Source organism: Meriones unguiculatus, assembly GCF_030254825.1.
Source record: "Meriones unguiculatus strain TT.TT164.6M chromosome 13 unlocalized genomic scaffold, Bangor_MerUng_6.1 Chr13_unordered_Scaffold_44, whole genome shotgun sequence".
Lineage (NCBI taxonomy): Eukaryota > Metazoa > Chordata > Mammalia > Rodentia > Muridae > Meriones > Meriones unguiculatus.
Genome location: NW_026843651.1, coordinates 2,218,380 through 2,242,511, shown reverse-complemented (window position 1 = coordinate 2,242,511; position 24,132 = coordinate 2,218,380).

The following is a 24,132-nucleotide window of genomic DNA, read 5'->3' as shown; positions in this document are numbered from 1 at the left end:
AATTCTTAGCCAAACTAAGAAAATGGCAGAGAGACACTATCCAAATCAACCAAGTCTGATAAAAAGAGAGAGATAACAGACACTGAGAAAATCCAAAGAACCATTAGCTCTTATGTCAAAAGCCTATATGCCACAAAATTTGAAAATCAAAATGAAATATACAATTTTTTTATTGATTCCACTTACCAAAGTTGAATCAAAATCAGGTAAAGAAATTTAATAGTCTTACATCCCCTCAGTGAATAGAAGCAAACATCAAAAGACTCCCAACCAAGGGACAAATGATTTCAGAGCAGAATTCTATCAGAGCTTCAAAGAAGAGAGAATACCAATATTCTTCAAACTATTTTATATAATATAAATGGAAGCATCATAACCAAACACCTTTTGTAAGACTGAAGGCACCTTGATAAATCCTCAAAGAACCAAAGACCCAAAAAAGAAAGAGAACTTCAGACCAATCCCTCTTAAAATACTCAAATAAAATACAAACCAAATCCAAGAACATTTTAAAGATATCATCCACCATGACCAAGTAGGCTCCATCCCACGCATGCAGCGGTCGTTAAATAACATGGAATCCATCAATGTAATCCATCATATCAATAAATTGAAAAAAAAAACAAACACACAATCATTTCCTTAGATGCTGCAAAAGCATTTTACAATATCCAACACTTATTCTTCTTTAAAGTCTCGAAGAGACCGAGGGTAAAAGGCACATACCTAAAAACAGTGAAGGCAATACACAGCAATCCTATAGCTAACATCAAACTAAATGGAAAGAGAGTTAAATCAATTCCACTGAACTCAGGGACAAGGCAAGGCTACCCACTCTCTCCAAATATCTTCAATATAGTATCTGAAGTCCTATCTAGAGCAATAAGACAACTAAAGGAGTTTAAGGGGGTACAAATTGAAAGGAAGAAGTCAAAGTATCACTATTCATAGATGAAATGACAGTATACATAACTGTCCCCAAAAGTTCTACCAGGGAATGCCTACAATTGAAAAACACTTCAGCGAAGTGGCTGGATACAAAGATAACAAAAAATCAGTAGCACTCCTGTGTACAAAAGACAAACTGCCTGAGAAAGAATTCAGGAAACAACACCCCTCACAATAGCCAGAAAAACAAACAAACAAACAAACAAAACATAAAGTATCTTGGTGTTAACCTAACCAAACAAGTGAAAATCCCATATGAAAAAAACAAAAAACAAAAAACCGTCAAGCCTCTGACAAAAGAAATTGAAGATAACAAAAGATAGAAAGATCTCTCATGTAAATGGATCAGTAGGATCAACATAATAAAAATTGCCATGTTACCAAAAACAATCTACAGATTCAATGATATCCCCATCAAAATATCAACACAATTCCTTACAGACCTTGAAAGAATAATTCTCAGCTTCATGTGAAAACAAAACAAAACAAACAAACAAACAAAGAGAAAACACCAGAATAGCTAAAACAATCCTGTACAAAAACAGATCTTCAGGAGGTTTCTCCATCCCTTATCTCAAACTATTCTATAAAGCAACAGTAATAAAAACAGCATGGTACTATTACAGAAACAGACTGGTGAATCAATGGAATTGAAGCAAAGGCTTATAAATAAACCCACAAACCTATGGACACTTGATTTTTGACAAAGAAGCCAAAACCATGCAATGAAAAAATGGCAACATCTTCAGCAAATGGTGCTGGTATAACTGGAAGTCTACATGTAGAAAAATGAACATAAATCCATATTTACCATCCCACACTAAACTAAAGTCCAAGGTGATCAAAGACTTCCAACATAAAACCAGACACGCTAAATCAGTTAGAAGAAAAAGTGGGAAAAACACCTGGATCACATTGACATAAAGATAACTTCCTGAACAGAACACCAAGAGCACTGGCTCTAAGATCAACAATTAATAAATAGATCTCCTGAAACTAAAACTTTCTATGAATCAAAAAATTCTGTCAATAGAACAAATCAACAGCCCACAGCCTGGGAAAAGATCCTCACCAACCCTATCTATATACAGCATAGAGGGCTAGTAACAAGATATATAAAGAGCTCAAGAAATTAAACTCCAACAAACCATTTTAAAACTGGGGTACAGAAATAAACAGAGAATTCCTCACAGAGGTATATCAGATGGTGGAAAAACATTTAAATAAATGCCAAATATCAATAGTCCTCATGGAAATGCAAATCAAAATGACTTTGATAGTCCATCAGAATGGCTAAGATCAAAACCTGAAGAGACAGCACATGCTAATGAGGATGTGGAGAAAGGGAAACACTCCTCCATTGCTGGTGAGAGTGCAAACTTATACAACCACATTAGAAATCATTCTGATGCTTTCTCAGACAATTGGAAATAGTGCTACTTCAAGTCTCAGTTATATTATTCCTGGGCATATTTCCAAAAGATGCTCCACCATTCAACAAATACATTTGCTCAATTATGTTCACAGCATCTATATTCATAACATCCAGAATCTGGAAACAACCTACATGTCTCTCTATGGAACAACAGTTACAAAAATTGTGGTATATTTACACAGTGGAATGCTAGTCATGTATTAAAAACAGGGAAATCGTGAAATTTTCAGGGAAATGGATGGAACTAGGAAAGATCATCCTGAGTAAGGTATCCCAGAACCAGAAAGACATGCATGGTATATACTCATTTATAAGTGGATAATAGCCATAATACAGGACAAACATACTACAATCCACAGACCTAAAGAAGATAAATAGAACGGAGGACCCTATGGAGGATGCTCAATTCTCATTCAAAAGTGCAAATAGAATCAATATCAGACATGACTGAAAAGAGGGAACAGGATGAGAGCCTAACATACATGTCCTCTGAAAGACTCAACCCAGTAGGGGATAAAGCAGATGCTAATACTCACAACCAAACTTTGGGCAGAGCACAGGGAGTCATAGGAAAGAGTGGGGGGATAGAAAGACTCAGAGCTGACAGAAGCTCCATAAGAAGACCAACAAGGTCAACAAATCTGGGACTGTGGGGACATGCAGAGATTGATGCATGCACCAAAGACTGTTCATGAAGAGGACCCATACCCCTGCTCAGATTTAGCTGATAGGCAGCTCAGTCTCCATGTGGGATCCATAGTAAGGGGAGCAGGGGCTGACTTTGACCTGGACTCTGTTGCCTGCTCTTTGATCACTTCCTCATGGTGGAGGAGGCATTGGTACACCACAAAGGAAGAAGGTGTAGACAGTCCTAGTGAGATTTGATAAGTTTGGATCAGCTGGTAGGAGTGGAGGGCTCCCCCTATCTGATAAAATGGGATACACGGGAAAGAGGAATGGAGGATGAGGTGAGGAAGAGACAAGAGAGGAGGCTACAATTGAGATGTTAAATTATTTTTAAATTTTATTTATTACAATTTATTCACTTTGTATACCCACTGTAGACCCCTCTGTCATCTATTCCCAGTCCCACCCACACTCTTTCTTTTTTCCTATGCCCTTTCCCTAATCTGATAGGGAAGGAACTACTTACTCCCCTTCTATCTAACCCTAGCTTATCAGGAAACAGGAAACAACCTAGGAACCTGCTACAGAGGGCCTCTGAAAGCCAGAAGAAGAAAACAGGAAACAACCTTGGAACCTGCCACAGAGGGCCTCTGAAAGCCTCTGCCATGCAGACTGTGAAAGCCGATGCTGAGCCTGATGGCCAACTGATGGGCACAGTGAATGGAATTTTAGGTAAGAAGTGGGAAATAGTAAGAGCTGGAGAAGACAGGAACTCCACAAGGAGAGCAACACAAGAAAATTTGAACACAGGGAACTTCCCAGAGACTCATACTCCAACCAAGGACTATTCATGGAGATAACCTAGAACCCTCACAATGCAGCCACTTCTGATGAGAACTGATAGACTAAGATCAGAAAGAAGGAGAGGAGGACCTCCCCAATCAGTGGACATGGGGAGGGGCATGCATGCAGTAAGGAGGGTGGAGGGTGGGACCGGGAGGGGAGGAGGTAGGGGCTTATGGGGAGATAAAAAATGAATAAAGTGTAATTAATAAAAGTTAAATAAAAATGTGAATAAAATGAATGAATAAAGTTAAAAAAAACACAACAGGTTGGAAGAATGTCACACTCCTGCAATTCAATGACTCAGGAAGCTCAGTGTTCATGTCATGAATACCTGCCCCTAAAAAATTAAATATACTTTCTGGCAAATTACAAATGCAAGATGTGGATGAAGATAGCCACAAAAACCTATGCTTACACAGACAAAACAAAACAAAATAAAAAATCCAAAACCCTACATTCCAGACTCAGCAGCCAATGATGATGTTATTGATGCCAGGCGTGTTAGCCTAAATTTTACCCCAAACTCAACTAGAGTTAGACCTGTAAGTGCAAAACCTACCTGGTGTACATACTGACTTTCAGGACAGAAACTTTTTCATTCAATGTCAAAATGAGATACATCATCTTCTCTGGGAGCTTTTTTGATTCAATCAAATAATTTCTGACCAAATTCACTATTGGCTTATGGCCATCCCATGATGAAAATGTAGTCTAACTTCAGTGATCCTAAAATTTGGCAATAACTCATACACTGTCCAAAGTCTCTTCTGACATATAAGAAAATCTCTTTACTGCCACATCAGAAGCAAGTTACATCATTCCAACATAGATGCACAGAATACCCCTTCCCATTCCAGTACAGAGGAATGTATACACAGTGAGGGAAGACTGTACCAAGGAAAGAAGACCAGGAAGGAAAACAGCAAATCTTATTGCTGTTTCAAAAGGTATAGAGGGTCCTATCTACGCAATGTCTCATACATCTCTCAGATTGGTTACTTCCACTCCCTATAGGCAGCACTCCATGACAGGTATCTCATAACTTAGGGATCTCAACATCTTGTAGTGTCAAGATGCAACTCAGGCTTCACCACTCATGGTGTCATGCAATGAACCTTTACAGTATCTTCACTGGTGATCTGACTCTGCCAAACACAGAAGGCTGGCATAGTGCTGAATAGAAACCACAAAGAATCTATTACGTTAAATTTTACATCTTTCTTGTTTCCAGAAAAAGCACAACATGGGTGAGCCTGTCAATTTGGATTCAAAATTGGGATGGACTGTGCCACACTTGGACCATTTGGAGCAGGCTTTATATGAAGTTCATTCCTGGCACTAGGAATCACTTTGAGTCCTCCTTCCATTAACAGAAGAATTATCAGGAAGGCATTTACTCTATGAATATCATTTTAGGCTTCAAATACAGAGCTAGGACCTCTTCTTTGATGGTGATAATCTCCTTGAAAAATTCTGCCTCTGTTTCATCACGTGACTGCCATCTGAAACTACCTAGTACTGTTTTTCTCTACAAACCAAAGACTTTACATTTATTTCTGCTCCACTTGTCTCTTTCTTTCACTGTGGTCCTGAATGTCTCTCTAATAATAACCATTCAACAGATTCAATATTCCATCTAAGAAATCCCATCCATTATTTTTTAATTCTGCCTTACTCAATTTCAAGGTAAGGGCAGAATAAGTATGATTTGCAGCTAAAATATCACACAAATGACCTCTGGCTTAATTTTCGGTAGAGTCTATTGTCCACTGAAATCGTATGACATGGACTTCCTTTGTCTGCATTACTCTCAATACTCTGATCTTCTAGGTCCTACCAGAACAGCTGATGAAGCTCTGCGTACAGCTTTGTAATGCTTTTGCCATCTTAAATCCTGATATTTTCCATAGTCCTTAAAAAGAGAACATTCCAAGATTCTGTCCAGCAGTAAAATCACTCTTTGCATATAACTTTTTGTTCTAATTTGTTTCTTTGTTGTTGTGACTAAATCCCCTAACTAAAAGCATCTCAGGTCATGAATGGATTTACACATTTATTTTGGTACTGTCAGATCACAGTCCATCACTTTGGGAGCTTAGCATAGAAAGTCAAGCTTGAAAAAAATTAAGGCAAAAGCCATGGGCAAATGTTTCCTAGGTTGGTCTCTTGCTTCATCAGTGTCTCATGCTCAGGTAGTTGTCTTATGCAGCCCAGGCTCACTTGCTTAGGGATATTGCATCTCTCAGTGGAAGACCCTTTCCACATCAATCATCTGTCAACACAATCTCTCACAGATAGAGCAACCAGCTTCTCTGATGAGGGCATGCCCTTAACTGAGTCTCCCTCAGATGACTGTAGGCTTTGAAATGTTGCCAACTGAAGCGAATTAGGACACAGAGACAATATATGAGAAAGTTTTTAAAAACCCCAAAACAATGTATTAACTCTATCAATCACTTAAGTAGCAAAAACCGAGACATTGAGTATTGCTACAACTTGAAAACACAGATATACCAAGAAATGAGGAGAGGCGAGTCTTTAGGATCAAGAAGAGAAAAGTAAAACTGTTTCTCTAAATCAAGTTTCCAAATAATCCAAAAATCAAGGAATTATAACATAATAAAATTTCAGAAGGCAAAAATATGTGGTCTATCACTTTCAAGAGAAACAATATAGCTAGATTATAACTAATCAAATCATACAGTATACATAGCATCCTTGACAAAAGGAAACACAAAGAGAGGCCTATAAATATAATACAGTCCTATAAGCAAATACAATAGGATTATAGTCAAAACCAAAATCAAAGAACTCAGTGGCCATCACTCAACTTGTGCATTCCTTTTTTTTACTTTGCCAACAATAAAAATGCATTGGAGGTGGAGGGATGTTCCAATTGAAGAGACTCCATTAAAGCAAACAAATATTTCAACATTAGAAAAACTAATTTTGATTACTAAAATTATCCCACACTCTTATGATAAAGAAAATGATGTCTGCTAGGATCGCTTGGAAACCATATTGTTTTCTTTGGCTGATGATTGGGTATATGTCTGCATCAGTGTGAGAATATGTAACCTTTTAAAAGCCAAGTAGAAGAAAGCAGATTTTCAAAGAAACAGTGTGTTTGTATTATACATGTAAATATCCCCTTTTGTAACAAATGCTTTAATGACCAATATCATCTTCATGTAATTTGTGTCAAGATCTTTTTCTTGTGCTTTCAGCTATGTTTATATATTCAGGATGTGCTGTGGTATGTGGTATGAATAAATTCCATAAAGAAATCAAGGCAAAATATAATCACACAATTGGAGTTAACCATCAAATTCCTCAAATAAAGCCATAAAATAACAAAGAAACATTTGAGGGATATGAGGCTTTGCTTGATTAGTATGAAATCTGACATTTCTGGATAACCATTTATTTCCACTCGGTCTTAGATGGTGAATTCTCTTTTCTCAGTGAATGGCCTAAAAATCTGCCTCCTGATCTGTATGACCCCAAGTCTTGTAAAGAGCCTCACATAGCCTTCAGGGCAGATTATTAGCCAAATCCTTTCCTGATATGGAAATTTCTCCAACAAGCAAATGGGAATTCCTAGAAATGGATCACCCTGCTAAGGATCTTAGTCTTCAGCAGTGACTTTCAACTGTACTCAGAGATTTCCCCACACATATAGGATAATTAAGTACTGTGTCCTCCCTCTTGAGATAGGACCATGTTATTGCATGGAAAATAAGGCATGGTAGCGCTATATGTAAGCCAAGTATCCTTGACCTCTAGACCCCAGCAAATCAGAAATTTATCCTCAAAATCCTTCCCTCTGCACAAGTTTTATAAGTCCCTGGCTTCAAATAAACAAGTTGTGGGTGCATGCATGCTGGCTGGTTATATGCCACCTGATACCATTAGCCTTCCATCATTGCCCCTGATATTCATCATTTATTCCCCTCTGGGCCTGCTCTTTGACCCACTGGGCCTAGGCCTCACTGGATCTGGGTCTCACCAGGCCTATGTCTTGGTTGCAAGTCAACCAAGCATGGACATTCACCTGCACCTCTGAGGTGAAAGACTTCAGAGCAAGGCACAGCAGCTTAACTGAAAATGGTATGGTCATATGCCCTGGAACGCCCAAATTTCCACTACCATTAGGATATCTAAAAGAACTAGCTACCTGTGACCATCAATAGAAAATTCTTTCCACACCCCGGCCTAGTGAACATGGGTGTTGCCCTAAAGTGTTCTAGCTACCCCTGAGAGAAATAGAACCACCATTCTCCATCTGGAAGCAGAGCTCCAGGCCTCACCCAAATGGAGAATAACAGAATGAAGCACGTTCTGGAAATATGTAAATAGAAACAATAAAGAAAGCACAAACAAGCTAGCCATGGTGGTGCATGCCTGTGATCCCAGCACTTGGGTGGGCAGAGGCAGAGAGATCCCTGTGACTTTGAGGCCAGCCTGGTCTACAAAACAAGTCCAGGACAGCCAATGCTACACAGAGAATCCTAGCCTCAAGAAAAAAATTAATTTTTTTAAATGGAGAAACTCAGGGAATCCTGGAAATGAAAAATTTAAAGACTACAACAAGGAAATACAGAGGTAAGGTTCACACAGAAAACAGAGATCAAAGAGAAAATTATGCACTGAATACAAAATAGAAGAAATGGAAGACAGGTGTGTTTGCACATTCTTTTAATACCAGAACTCAGGGAGGCAGAAACAGCTGGATTGTTACAACTTCAAAGCCAGCCTGGTCTACAAAATGAGTCCAGGACAGCAAAGGCAAAAAGCAACCCTGTCTGAAAATTAAAAAACAAAACAAAACAAAAACAAAAAAGAACAGAAAAAAGATGAAATAGATACACGTGTCAAAGAAAATGTTAAATCTAAAAATTCCTTACCACAAAACATCCAGGAACTCTGGGACAATATGACAACACAAAACATGCTGATATTCCGATTAGCAGAAGAAGGATGAGATCAAAGGTCCAGAAGATATTTTCAACAAAATCATATAAGAAAAATTTCTTAACCTAAAGAAGATGTCTATCAAGTCAAGGCACAAGAAGCATACCAAATACCAAAGAGTCTGGAACAGAAAAGAAATTACTCCTAGCACAGAATAATCAAAATACTGAACATGCAGAACAAAGAAAGAATATGAAAACCTGCAACAGAAAAAAAAAACAAAAACAAACCAAACTAGCCAACCAATCAGACAAACAAACAAACAAACAAACAAACAAAAAACCAACCAAACAAAAAACAAACAAACAAAAAAAACAAACAAAAAACCAAAAAAGGCAGATCTATTGGAATTAATCTTATATTCTCAGTAAAAATGCTAGAAGTTGAATGGCTTAGACAGAGTGCTTCTGACTCTAAAAAACTACAGAAGCCAAGACAAATTACTAACCATGCCCAGAAACTTTCAATCAGAAAATAGAGAAAATAAAATGTTTCATGATAAGGTCAAATTTCAACAATATTTATCTATAAATATAGCCCAACACAGGGTGCTAAAACAACCACCACCACCACCAAAATACCAGGATTTACAATCACTGTTTGTTGATATCTCTTAATACCATTTACCCCAATTCACCAATAAAAAGACAGGCTCACAAAATGGATGATAAAACAGAATCCACCCTTCTAAATACATCAAATACAGCTTCACATCAAGATAGACATCATCTCAAGGTAAACGGTTGGAAAAGAAATTCCAAAAAAAGAACTAGGGTATCAAGCTCGTATAACAATTTTAATATCTAACAAAACAGACTTCAAAAACAACTAATCAAAAGATGGCAAAGGACATGACATATTAAAAAAAACATGCAGCAATATAACATTTCAATACTTAACATTTATGTTCCAAACATAAGAGAACCAAAGTTATAAAAGAAATCCTTCTGCAGCTTGCATCACATCCTGGCCCTCATAAACTGATAGGGGAAGACTTCAAAATATCACTCTCACCAATGGACAGGTCCTCCTGACCAAACTGAACAGAGAAATGCTCCAGCTAACTAACATCAAAAACTAAATATACCCAAATGATGTTTACAGAACATCCACACAAGCACAAAAGATTGCTCCCTCTTCTCAGCAACTCATATATTGTTCTCCAAAATTGATAAACAGTGAAAGTCTCAAAAGATATAAGAAACTTGCAATAACCTCCTGCATCCTATCAGACCACTAACGTTTAAAGCAGCACATCACCAATAACAAAAACAATAGAAAGCTTACAAACTCGTAGAAATTGAACAACTCTCCACTGAATAAAAAAATGGATTAAAACTGAAGTAAATAAAGAAATTAAAGACTTTCTAGAAGTCAATGAAGTGAATACACAGCATATCAAAACTCATAGTACACAATGGAAGTGTTGACTACAAGAGAGTTCATAGCACTAAGTACATTCAGAAAATATAATCAGAAAGATATCTTAGGAGTAACTTAACAGCACACCTAAATACTCTAGAACAAAAAGAAGTAAACATAACTAAAAGGAGTAGACATTGAGAAACTACTGAACTGTGTCTTCACTGGTAAAACCGAATGTTTTCACAGGAAAAGAAAGGTGGATCCTATCAAAATTGATAATGATTAGATTTGAATAGTAGAGATCTCCTGAATAAGCAGAGGTAACTGTTCCTCAGACAGTGTGGTCATTCAGTCCAAACTAACTTAATAAAGACTAAAGTTTTCCTCTTAAATAAAAAAGGATACTTTTGTTGTTTCATATTAAAAACTGTTAAGAGGTTTAAAATTTTTTAAGTAAATTCAAAGATATAAACTTGTTTGATTTGGAATAATTTAGAGTGAATATAACATATGTGAGCAGTGTGGTGATAGACCGTGCATTTAATCCCAGCAGAGACAAGCAGTTCTCTATTAATTAGTTGTTTTTTAAATTCAGGAGTTACAATTACTTTCATTGTGTTGGTGGTTCATAGCCTTAATCCCAGCATTTGGGAGGCACGTGCCTTTTACATACCACCTGTGAGGCAGAGGCAGGGACATAGGATTTACAGTGATTTTACTTAAAAGCTGCTTGTAAAAGGCAGGTTGAAAATCAAAGTGAATGCCCTTTATTGTGTAGAAATAAATACACTTTAAGGTATATTTGTAAACTTTCAAAGATTTTTTTTAACTTTAATTGAGATATTATACTTTTTCTATTTAAAAAAAAACATTTTGCCTTATAAAAGATATAACATGCCTAAAAAGGTACAACCGTCACCCTAGAATTAGGGATGGGGCAGGGTTTTGATTTAATCTTTTCAGGAGAATAAAATCATCCAAATAAAGAACATGGAGACCACTGGACACATGAAATTTCTGAAGAAAATGACAGTTCACAAAAAGAGAAGGAGTAAACTGGCCAACTGGTATCACTCACCTTCATGTTATCTCTTCTGACTTCTACAGACATAAGTGCAAATTGTCTTTATGTGAGTGCTAAAGAACAATCCAAAATCTCTATCTTATATCAGAAAAGCCACCTGGTAAGAAACAGAGGAAAACAGAAAAATAAGGGATGATTCTATTGTCATGAATCTCGTGATATTCTGGCATGATAATTTCTTTACTTACACCACAAACTTCAATAATCAAGAATGTGTACAGTGTTTGTGAAAGAATGAGGGGGTTAGAGAAAAAGCCAAAAACATAAGCCTAAAATATAGTCAAGTTTACATGAAAAGATGTAAGGAAACTTTAGCATAAAACATATGCACTGGACCAGGGATACCTTTGATTTTCTAATTAATACAAATTAAATAAACACAGATTTCACAACTGCTACAAGACAAACACAAAGTGACACCTAAGCAGTTATATTTCTGACCCTCCAGCTACTACTAAACTCCTTTACACAGAGTCCTTTTGCTCTGGAAGTCTGTTGGAAAATGGAGGTGTTCATTAGCTGGGCTATGGCTTGCAGTCCCTCATGTCCTCTTGTGGGTTCAGGCACAGCCCAGCCCTTGCCGCCACTCACACACAAAAAAATGTTGGAGAATAATTTAGCATCTGTTTCCTGCTGCATGAATTATATCACAAGATGTGGAATCTGACCTATCCACTTATTTAAAACCAGGCACCCCTAACAAAATTCTGCATCTCAGAAATTCCTTTTGTACCCTGAAATTGAATTTCCATAAACCACGCCATTGTGACTGGTGGAAGTTGAAAGGTTAAAAAAAACGTAATCAAGTATTGCTGAAAGATGACCACCACCACCTAATTTCTTCCAGTTTCAAAACAACTTTTAAAATTTGTTACACAAAGGTGTATGAGAAATAGAGCATTCATCATTTCTAGAAATGAGACCTTCAGTTTTCCAATCTGTCCACTGCAAAACCAATGCCTGATATTATAAGCACCACAAATTTCTACTGCCCAGGCCACAAAATCCTCACTTCTTTGGACAATCAGCTCTCAGGAAGGGTCAGAGGCCAAGGGTCTCTGACAAGATCACCACATGGAGACAAACAGAACCACAGCCTGAACCACAGTCCATCTAGGCCAAAGGAGATCCTGGCCTGGGGACAATGGCCCCACACTCAGCATGACATGGCCTCTGGTCTCACTTACATCTCTTTAGAGCTACATCAGAAGAAAATCCCAAAACAAATGCATAAACTACCTCCCACTATTGCTCCTGACTGCTAGGCCTACCCAGAGTCCCTCATTAGCTTGAACAATACAGCTGAGTCTCAGGACAGTAGTAGCTCCTCTACCAGTGGATCAAAGATCAAATGATGCTGATAGCAGAGGCATTCTAGCTTTGTCCTAACCCCTATGGGCACACAGAACCCTAGCGTTGTTAATAAAGAATGAAAATCCCAATTATTCGATTTTAAAACTTGCTAGCACAGAGAGACAGAGAAAGCACCCATCTGACCCTGCTACTCACCTCACCTCCAAGAGTAAAAAGTCCCAAAAGCTCACCAGTTCAGATGACAGCTCAGGGGGGATAGGCCAAAGGAAGCCAAGGCCAAAGGCTTTCTAGATAAAAGCTCAAAATGCCCAAAAGCTACCAAGCTAAAACTCCTTCCACTTTTACACTCTGTCTTAAATACATTTCAGCTGAAACTTCCACTTACTCTTTAATCCCTGTCATCTGGTTTCTTGCTTTGCCTCTTGATCTAGGGTTAACATTATTTCATCCTGTGCACAGAGAGCTTTTGAATTAAAGTTATGTTCTAGGGATGATGGAACCATACCATAATCATCGGTTTACAATAAATTATAAGTTCTTGGAATTTAGGTTTGTGGTAGGGCTCACCCACACCAAACAAAGCACAGGTTTTTACAGTTCACAATCAAAAGGATTACACTGGCATCAAATATCCTGCAATATCCTCATCTTGGAAATGTTTTAAAATATCATCTTCCACTTTCCCAGGGCACCTGCTTATCTTCCAAGATACAGGTCATTTATGTTACACATTCCATTACACGATCAATGTCCAGGGCAGTCATCTCTACCTCATAGTTGGGAAGTCCTTCAGCCAAATTTCAGTCAAAACCAAAAAGTAACAACCATTAAAGATTCACATGGCCATGAATTTGAAAGCAAAAGTAGTTAATGGGAGCTCAATGAAAATGAGAAATAAAACAAAAAGGATATGGCTGTACCTAGGAATGTTGGAGTAGAGAGTTTATTATAAATAGATGAGAGAACATAGTCAGACATAGGGAAATCTGGGACAATCTAGAGTTGACATGACCCTGAGCTATGTGAGATAAGAGGAGAGAGAGAAGTGGAGAGCCAGAAAAAAGGGCCAGAAGGATAAATGATAAATGAAAAATACCAGGTAACCAAAATGGTTAGAATACATAAGGATGGACAGCTGGGAGGAGGGCAGCTCAACTCCTGGACTAAAGAACTGTGTTTGACACTCATACTTTGTAACAGGTAAGGGCTGAGGGATGGTGGGAGAACCTGACAGCCATGTCTGCTTTGATTGTTAAGTAGCCACCTTAACGATTCATCCCAGCATTTGAGAAGTAAGAGTAGAGAGGAATGAGAAGGTTAAAACAATTTCATTATAATCTCAAAAATTATTTTCAAAAGTTGAAAATGGCTTTATGGTCCAATATTCTTCAGGGAATTCAAGTATATATTAGAGCACACAAAGTATTACTCACATATTTTCTCTCAGGTTGTGCATTTTCAAAAGGGGTAAGGGGAAAGCATTCCTGTTAGGCACCATCACACCACTTTGTCCAGATCTTCTGTGTTTTTGAACTAGTGTAACTGTAGAAATTTGCTTTCCAGCAACAAGTTCAGCAACTAATCCATATTCTTGATTCTCTTTTTGTATGACTCCCAGCCGTAAGTGTACACTTTTCACTTTTACTGACCATCTAAAATTGATTACCTGACTCATTGCCATCTTCCCTTCTCCCCCTCCCTTTCTGTGTTGTGACAACACCAGCTTCAAAGTAGGTCAGTGAACTCAATTCTTACACAGGTCCCTCTTTATTTGTAATCAACCTCAGAGTTGAAAAAAAACAAAAATCATAGTCATACTGACTATGAAAAACACAGGCCATTTTCTTGTAGAGGGAAATCCATTAATAAGATACTGTTTGATGCTGTCCCTGTGTACAATATTAGCTGCTGAGACCTGTAACCTGACAAAGCTTTAGCCAATCATCTGTGTCTCAAATTTGAACTGACAGAACTGTGTAAATGAGGATTGTACATATGGGCATAGGACAGTCCCTTAATTCGAAATTCAATATTCACTGCATCAAGCTACCTGACCCAAATTTTACACCCACAATCTGGTCTGTTTTCATTCTGATTCATGAATTGATAAATACAGGTTGGGAAATTACAAATTAAAAGAAAAAACTTCACTCTGCCACATTTCTAGATAATCCTGGTGAGCAAACATGTGTATCCCCAGATCCTAATCTCTAACCGGCCTGGTTAGCATACTACTTATCTGTGGAATGTTTTACCAGCAGTCTTCCCTCAGCTAAAATCTAACTGGTGCCACTAGTTTCTTAGCAATAGGAAACCCTTTACATCATCAGTTCTACTCTTCTATATCACAGTTTACTATTGGAGTGCTCTCTGACACATGACATACAATTTACAATCCCCACAAAGTCCAAATGGATTTTTTAGAACTGAGAGAACCAGACATGACACCCCTAAAGGTCACCAGGAACTAGGCCTAAAAAGGGTCACCCAAAGGTCACCAGACTACTGACTCTACCCCAAGGTCACCAGGAGAGATGATAAATGTGCCCCTATCTGTAAAGGGTGGGAGAGAACCCAGTTTTCTGTGATCTCTGAATCTTTGGATAAGGACAAGACAGGTAGCTTCTACAGCACTGATTCACTGATTTCCTACTTTCAGTTTTTCTGCTGCATGAGTAGTGGGATTTGTTGTCTGGCCCTGTGTTTTCTGCTTTGCAAGCAGTGGGATGTGGCTGTTTGTGTCTTTTTGTTTGACTGTCTTGTCTGTTACTGCCAGCTGCCTCTTTTTTATTTAACTGGGACTGACTTAGGACATGGAACAGAATCCTTCTATCCCCCTAGACTTGATTCTTTCCCATTTCAGGAGGCTTCAGCCATGTTCCACAGGCTCCAGTGACAGTGGCAAGGAGACACCAAGGGATGGATAAGGTATGAGGAGCCCCAGTCTTGGCACCTCTGCAAATGTTCTCTGGTCTCTGGTCTGTCAGAAGTTAGCCTCTTCTCTGGCCTCTGGTCTGGCAGAGCTCGGCTGCTGCTATGGTCTCTGGTCTAGTAGAGATTGGCTGCTGCTTTGGCTTCTGATCTGGTAGAGATCAAAAGATATGTTGCTGCTCCATTCTATGGTCTGGCTGAATGCACTCACCATTCCAAACTCTGGTGTAGTTGGGTGGAGCCTGATTTGGTGGTAGGCCACCACTAATGGAACAGGATAGATGGCCAATAGAGAGACAGGCCACTGTTCTGAGTTTTAGTATTTTCTTCTTCTATTCCCTTTGTGCACATTGTACCTGGTACATTCTTTTCTTGTGTTGTTCTTTTGTGGTTTTGTTTGTTTTTGATGGTCTCAGCAGGCCAGTGACCAAACAGCTGTGCTTCTTGGTGACTTTGCCTACCCCATGCTCCCAGTACTACAAGTTGGGGCACCTCTGGTCGCTAGTGGGAGCACACATTTCTACATGGTTGGCTGGGAAGGCTCAGTTGGAGAGGGGTCTGTGTGCAGAAAATCTTGCTGGGCTGGACCTCTTTGCCTCCTTGCTTCTTCTCTGAGGAAAGTTGGTGACCAGAGGTTAGCTCTGGCTTGGAACAATGATTGCCAAATATGCTCTTAGCCAAAATGTATTGTGGTTATTACTATTGTAATTATTCGGTTAGGGTCCCTGTAGCCCATCCTGACCTGAAACTAAACAGCTATAAGATGACCTTGAATTTCTGATCCTTCTTCTCCACGTCTTATCAACTGAGCTACACCCCCAATCCCTCAAACTTCTTATATTGAACCATAGATGGCTTCAACAAGGAAGTGGACTGAACCCAAAAGGAGAAGGCTTGGCTTCACTGAGATCCTGGGCTGTGCCAGTGTACTGACACTGTTCTAAGAATACCCACCTGAGCACCTTGGCACATGGTTTATTAGCCTGACTGCACTTATGAAATTATCACCTGAGAACTAAGCCAATTATTTTTCTTTTTTTTAAGATTTAATTTTTTTTTATTTATACAGTGTTCTGCCTGCATGTGTGACAGCAGGCCAGAAGAGGGCACCAGATTTCATTATAGATGGTCATGAGCCACCATGTGGTTGCTGGGAATTGAACTCAAGACCTTTGGAAGAGCAGTCATTGCTTTTTAACCTCTGAGCTATCTCTCCAGCCCACCCAATTCTTTTTTAGGCGAGGTCTCAGATTGGCAACTATAAGAAGTTTGTTAGAACATTTGTGGTTTGCTTGGGTGGGGATGTAATACCAGGATCACACAACCCTCAGAGACCACCAGGAGATGACTTGATGTAAGAGCAAGAAAGCTTTATTATAAGAGTGATTGAACTTGGGGCCCAAGTCTCACGGACACAGCAGTAGAAAACTGAGACCTTGAGCCCTGACTGAGCAGGATTTTTAGAGGGAAAGACTCTACATAGGTGGTTTCCATAACAGAGAGCAGGGGGATACATGTCTCCATGAGAGAAAGCAGGGGGGTTCATGCCTTGATGTTACAGAATTGGGTAGAAGCCATAGGGGAGGGGTGACCATTTACATAATCACAATTCCCCGGGAGATTGTCTCTATTTTTTACTAAACATTTATTCTGTCATATTTCCTGGAGGCCGTTGCTTGGAGAGGTAACTTTGTATTCTGCCAGGTGGACTTCTGTGATATTTCTTGGTACCTGAGTTCATCTCCTTTTCAAGATGGTGCCTTATTTTGAAATGGAGTCACACAGGCTAACTTAAACTCCTCAGGGAACTTCTGTCAATGTGCTCTCCAAAGTACAAAAGGACATAAGTGGAGGGTGTGGTGGAGGGTGGGGAGAGGGATAGATGAGTAATTCACCATATCTGGGTATCTACCCCTCCCCCCAGAAAATGAGTTGATTTACTTAATCACTAGTGCATGAAAAAAATAGCTAGAAAGTATTTTAAGTTCAAGGTCTAAAAGTGAGGCTGCATGGGTTCTTTTGGTAATGCTTTTGCAGAATTGCATCCATTCACCTGCAATGTTTGTAAATTCACACTGAGCAATGAAGGAACAAAATGGGAGGAAAGTAAAGGGGAGGAGAGAGTAGGGGAATGGAGGGGGAGCGAAGGAACATGTTCAAAATCTTCCTGGCAAGAAAACTAAAAGGAAAAAAAAATCCTGCTTAATGAATTTCCACCTTTTGTGTGTTCAGGAATTCTTAAGTTGTGTTTGTTTATTTGTACATCCTTTCATCATATTTACATATATGATGAAAAAGCTTGCTGAATAATGGTGTTTCAATGTCTTCCTTACACTTCAACTGAATTATTTTGGGCCCTAAATCTAGACCTAATTCTTATCAATATTTGGAGGTTTTGCTTGTTTTGAATGTGTTGTTTTATTTTCTTAGTTAATAGTGTGTCCACAGTCCATTATACCAGGGTCGTCATACTTGGGTCTCTAGACAAGTAATGAAAAACAATAAACAGTACTAATAATGTTAGTGACTAAAATGAAAGTAAGTGAGTGCATCATATAATGATCTCAGATGATCTTTTCAAACAGGTCATTTTATGATGAAATCTTTTCATGAGGAACAAAATGCCTGTTAAGATTAGGGCTTGTTTACAGCATGTTCTTGAAAACAAGGTTCAAGATGCATCCTGAAGTCATAACATCTAATGATGTACAGAGAGAACACAATCAGCTTTGTGGATATGGTCTCCTAGTGATAAGTATGGCAGGATGCAAAGCCCAGGATATTTTCTGGGGACCTGACCTCTCATAAAACCTAATGAAAATATAGATTCTTCTCAGAAAATGAACATGTACATAAAACCATGTATAAGCATGTATAAAGCAAATGTCAGGAGAAGGACCAGGATAAAAACTAACACCAAATAAGTAGCACTGTTGCTGTACCTGTAATTTCTATCTTATTTGGAAGGCAGAGACAGGAAGACTGTTAACCTCTGTATTTAAGGCAGAGCATCTGTTCCTTTTTTTCCTCCTCCTCTTCCTCCTCTTTCTTTACCTCATAAATGTGAAGGGAATCTTCTAACTCTGAGCTATATTCCTAGCTTCTGTACAAAACAAACAGACATAGATAGTGTTTGCATATCATAAAGCCAGATGCTAAATCTCACTAAAGTTGAAAGGAAGTAACTTGTTATGGGATAAATGAAAGACAATACAGAGAAGGCAACAGGCATACAGGAGGCTGTCCTGGTAACAGCAGTAACAGAAGATAAAGACTTCAGGAGAAGTTTATTACAGTTGGTACAATGGCTGGCATTAACAAATAAAAAGCTACATGCCCCCATCCTCTAGGTGGGAATTCTGTATTACTATCAGATTATGAAGACTTTGTTAAAGGCATTTACTTGTTAAAAGTTTATTTGCCCCTTTCCAGATAGTTACTGTTTGTGAATTAGGTACCCAATACTGTGCTAATTCCTGAACATACAAACATTATTCATGCAAACACTATTCTTTCTCTATAAGCTTACAGTCTTGTGGGGTAATCCACCATAAACAAACCCATAGACCATGCACAGAAATGTATACATCAATATACATTCCACTATGAAATCTAAAGGAAAGCAAGAGGGACATAAAACCCCAGAAGGGATAAAGAACATACATATTCAAAGGCTGAGAGGTAAGAACATTTTAGTTCAGTAGGGAAAATGAAAGAAGGTGAATTTGTTTGGAATATACTAGGGAAGAGGAAAGGAATGATAATAATAACAATAATAATAATAAATGATTAAGGAGGAAGCTAGAGGGGCTGAAGAGATGACTCAGTGATGAAAAATACCTCCTGTGGGTTTGGAGAGATGGCTCAGCTGCTCTTACAGGGGTCATGTGTTTAATTCCCAGCAACCACATAGTGGCTCACAACCATCTATAAAGAAATCTGGTGCCCTCTTCTGGCGTTCAAGTATACATACAGACAGAACATCATATACATAATAAACAATAAATCTTAAAACAAAAAAATAATCATTCTCTGATTTTTTTGCAGAGTTCCTAGCATGTCAATGATGGTTGACAATCTTCTGTAGTTCCTGTTTCAGGGAATTTGATGCCATATGACCTCCTGGGATATAAGGCACCCATGTGGTATACTTACATATATACAAGTAAAATACTCTTATCACTCATCTATGAAAAAGATAAAAATACCCCCCTCAAAAAATGGTCAGTGGGAGTGGTGGCTCACAGTGGATCTCAGTGAGTTTGAGGCCATCCTGGTCAACAGAGCTAGTCCAGTCCAGGCAAAGCTTCACAGGGAAAGCCTTTCTTGAAAAGCGAAACAAAACAACAACAAAACAACAACAACAAAAAAAAAAACAAATAAAAAAGATCATAACGTAAGTGTGATGACACAAGCCTGTAAATGGAGCATCAGGAAGGTCAGGAATGAAGGTCAACCTGAACTATATGAAACTGTCTCAGAAACAAAACAGCAGCAAGAACAACAAAACTGCACAAGAATCTGACTGTCTGTGATCATGTTGGACATTTAAATTTTTTAACTTAATTCCTGGCTACATAGGAAGCTATTGAGGAGTGTAGTTGTTTGGCTGATATGTTTGAAAATCTGATCCCCCAATGGTGGAACTTTTTTGGAAACAATTAGGAAGTGTGATCTTGTTGAAGAGGTGTGTAACTGTGGGTGGGCTTTAAGATTTTAAAATCCCATACCATTCTCAGTTTGCTCTTTGCCTCATACTTGCAAATCAGGATGAATGCTCTCAGCCACTGTTCTCTCTGGTGCTCTGCCTGCCATTCTGTCTGCCACTATGGTCCCTGCCATGATGGTCATAGACTTACCCTCTGAAACTCTAGGTACCCAACCAACTTTCTTCTATAAGCTGCCTTGGCCATTATATCTTAGCACAGTGATAGAAAAGTAACTAAGACAAGGGTTTGAAAACAGGAGAGAAATGATTTGATGTACACTTACCTCAAAGATATTTCTGCCCTGCAAAATTAATAGTAAGATTTCAGAAATTTAAAACACACACACACACACACACACACACACACACACACATATTTCTGTGCTGCCCAGAGACGGGTCTATATGGTGCTCTTCTTGATTCCTATAGTAACTTCAAGGGGAAATTTACACAATGTCCTGAGCACTTGATATCCTGCAGATGAAGGAGGAGGATGTCCTCAAATTCCTTGCAGGAGGATCCTACTTAGGAGGTACCAACCTTGACTTTCAGATGGAGTAATACATCTACAAAAGGAAGACTGATGATTGTGTGTAATGGTACACTGCTGTAATCCTTGCTTTCAGGTGACTGGGGCGGAAGGATTGTGAGCTTGGGCTATATACTGACATCATCTCAAAAATAATGACAAGACAACAGCAACAATAGATTGTTTTGAGGCTGGGATGTGTAGCTCAGTGATAAATCATGTGCTAAGCATGTACAAGTGGCTCTAGGTCCCGTTGTCAGCTCCAAAAGGACTGGGTGTTCTTTCAGAGGCCCCGAGTTCGACTCCTAACAACCACATGGTGGTTCAGAACCACCTGTACTGGGATATGATGCCATCTTCTGGCATGCAGGTGTATATACAGGTAGAGCACTCATATGCACTAAAAAAAAAAAAAAAAAAAAAAAAAAAAAAAAAAAACCTGGCTGGAGAGATGGTTCAGAGATTAAGAACACTAGCCACTGTTCTAGAGGTCCTGAATTCAATTCCGAGCAACCACATTTTGGCTCCCAATCAGCTATAATGAGATCTCATGCTATCTTCTGGCACTGTATACAGAATAAACAAATAAATCTTAGTTTTTTTTTTAAAAAAGCAAAAGCTGAGTATCATCTCTACTAATGAATGTGGTGGATGGGCTAGAAGAGCAGGAAAGGAAAAACGGTGGTAGCACCCAGGATAGAGCTTGCACCAGATCTCCACGCCATCTGCACCCCTCCCCACTCCAGCATGCAAATTCACTGTGCCAACACAGCCAGCTTTGTGGAAATGCACCCTGTTTAGGTGCTCGTTATCTGCCCTCTGAGGAGCCCACCTTCCTTCTAATGTTCTGCTAAAGCTCTTGAAACTCTTCTTCTTTTTTTAATTCTTTATTAATTACACTTTATTCACTTTGTATTCCCCCTGTGGTCCCCTCCCTCCTCTCATCCCAATCCCTCCCTTTCTCCACCCTCTGCATGCATGCCCCTCCCCAAGTCCACTGATAGGGGAGGTCTTCTTTTCCTTCCTTCTGATCCTAGTCAATTAGGTCTCATCAGGAGTGGCTGCATTGTCTTCTTCTGTGGCCTGGTAATGCTGCTTCCCCCTCAGAGGGAGTTAATTAAAGAGCAGGCCAATCAGTTCATGTCAGAGACCATCCCTGTTCCTATTGGAACCCACTTGGATACTGAACTACCATGGGCTACATCTGTGCAGGGATCTTAGGTTATCACCATGCATAGTTCTTGGTTGGAGTATCAGTCTCAGGAAAGACCCCCTGCGCTCAGATTTTTTGGTTCTGTTGCTCTCCTTGTGGAGTTCGTGTCCTCTTCAGATCTTACTGTTTCCCACTTCTTTCCTAAGATTCCCTGCACTCTGCCCAAAGGTTTCCCATAAGTCTCAGCATCTGCATTGATAGTCTGCAGGGCAGAGCCTTTCAGAGGTCCTCTGTGTCAGGCTCCAGACTTGTTCCTTTTTTCTCCTTTTGATGTCCATCCTCTTTGCCTTTCTGGATAGGAATTGGGCATTTTAGCAAGAGTTCTCCCTCTTGATTAGTTTCTTTAGGTGTACAGATTTTAGTAGGTTTATCCTATATTATATGCCTCTATGAGTAAGTATATACTGTGTACATCTTTCTGCTTCTGGGATAACTCACTCAGGATTATTTTTTCCAGATCCCACCATTTACCTGAAAATTTCATGATTTCCTTTTTTTTTTTATTGTTGAATAATATTCCATTGTGTAGATATACCACAATTTGTGCATCCATTCCTCCACTGAGGGGCATCTGGGATGTTTTCAGGTTCTGGCTATTACAAATAAGGCTGCTACAAACATGGTTGAGCAAATGTCCTTATTGTGTACTTGAGACTCTTTTGGGTATATGCCTAGGAGTGGTATGGCTGGATCTTGAGACAGCACTATTAACTTTTGAACAAGGGGTCCTTCACTTATGTTTTGCACTGGACTCTGGAAATTATGTAGCCAAGGCCTGTTTACCAAACATGCAATCTAAGTAAGAGCAGCCTGCAAAGCATCACAGTACCTATTTATACTGTAGCCACTGCAGTCACGGTTACTTCAAAATAAATGTCAACACTCAATGGCCTAGGACACAATTGATCAGCAATCTCTGAATTTCTCTTTCTTGCACCCCAAACATAGTTCAAACTGAAAATGGTGTGCTTGGTACACAAACATTTTTTTTCTCAAGACAGTGCTTTTCTGTGTAGCCTTGGCTGTCTTGGCTTTGTAGACCAGGCTGGCACTGAACTAACAGCCTCTCTGAGTACTGGGCTCACAGATATGCCTCACTGTGCCCGGATTACAGACTTAATTTTAAAACAGATTTAATTTTAAGTCAATAGCCTGCTTTTTGTCCTTAGGTTTTCTATATAAGAACTTGGAATATAGCTCATCTGATAAACATTTGTATCCATGAAACCTTTCCTTTGGTACACACCTGTAAACCCAATAAGGAGATGCAGTCAGGAGGAGCAGAAGTTCAATGTCATCTTTGTTTACTTGGCAAGTTTGAGGCTAGCCTAAGATACATAAAACCTGATCTTAAAAATAAGTTTTACATATATAAAGCCATCTTTTACATACATGGAACCAATGAACAGGAAAACAGGTGAGGAAGTTATTATAAACTAACAAGACGGGAGATGACAATGATGTGAGGGTGAAGTGGACATGTGGGAAGTAGGCGCAACAGGACTGAATAACACATGAGGGACTGAGAGAAAGGCCAGTATCAAGGGTAGCAGCCATTAAGATCCTTGCTTACGCAATTGAGTGGTCTGAGTTGTGGTGATGTATCAGGGAAATTTCCAACAAATCTATTAGTCTCCTTTGTTATGGGTTGGGAGAAGCAATCTGAAGGGGCCTTTGTTGTGCCTGTAGGGCATACGGTCAAATCCAACTCTCAGACTGCCTGCCTGAACTTGGAATATAGCTCATCTGGTAAACACTTGTATCCATGAAACCTTTCCTTTGGTACACACCTGTAAACCCAAAAAGGAGGTGCAATCAGGAGGATTAGAAGTTCAACATCATCTTTGTGTGCTTGGCACATTTGAGGCTAGCCTGAGATATGTAAAACCACAGGAAGCACTTGCAATGACTGTACAGTGAAACCAATTATCCTATCACAGCCTACTGGGGGCATACAAGGGTGAGAAATCCTCCCCACAAGGTGGAACCATCTCCATCTTCTCTTCTAAGGCAAGAAATGCTGTCATCTCTCTTTTGTAGCTTCATTGCTAACTGAACTAAGTTCAGTTCCTAGCATCCATGCTGGGTAGCTCACAATTGCCTCTAACTCTAGCTATGGGAGCTCTGACACCCTCTTTTGGTCAGCACAGGAACATGT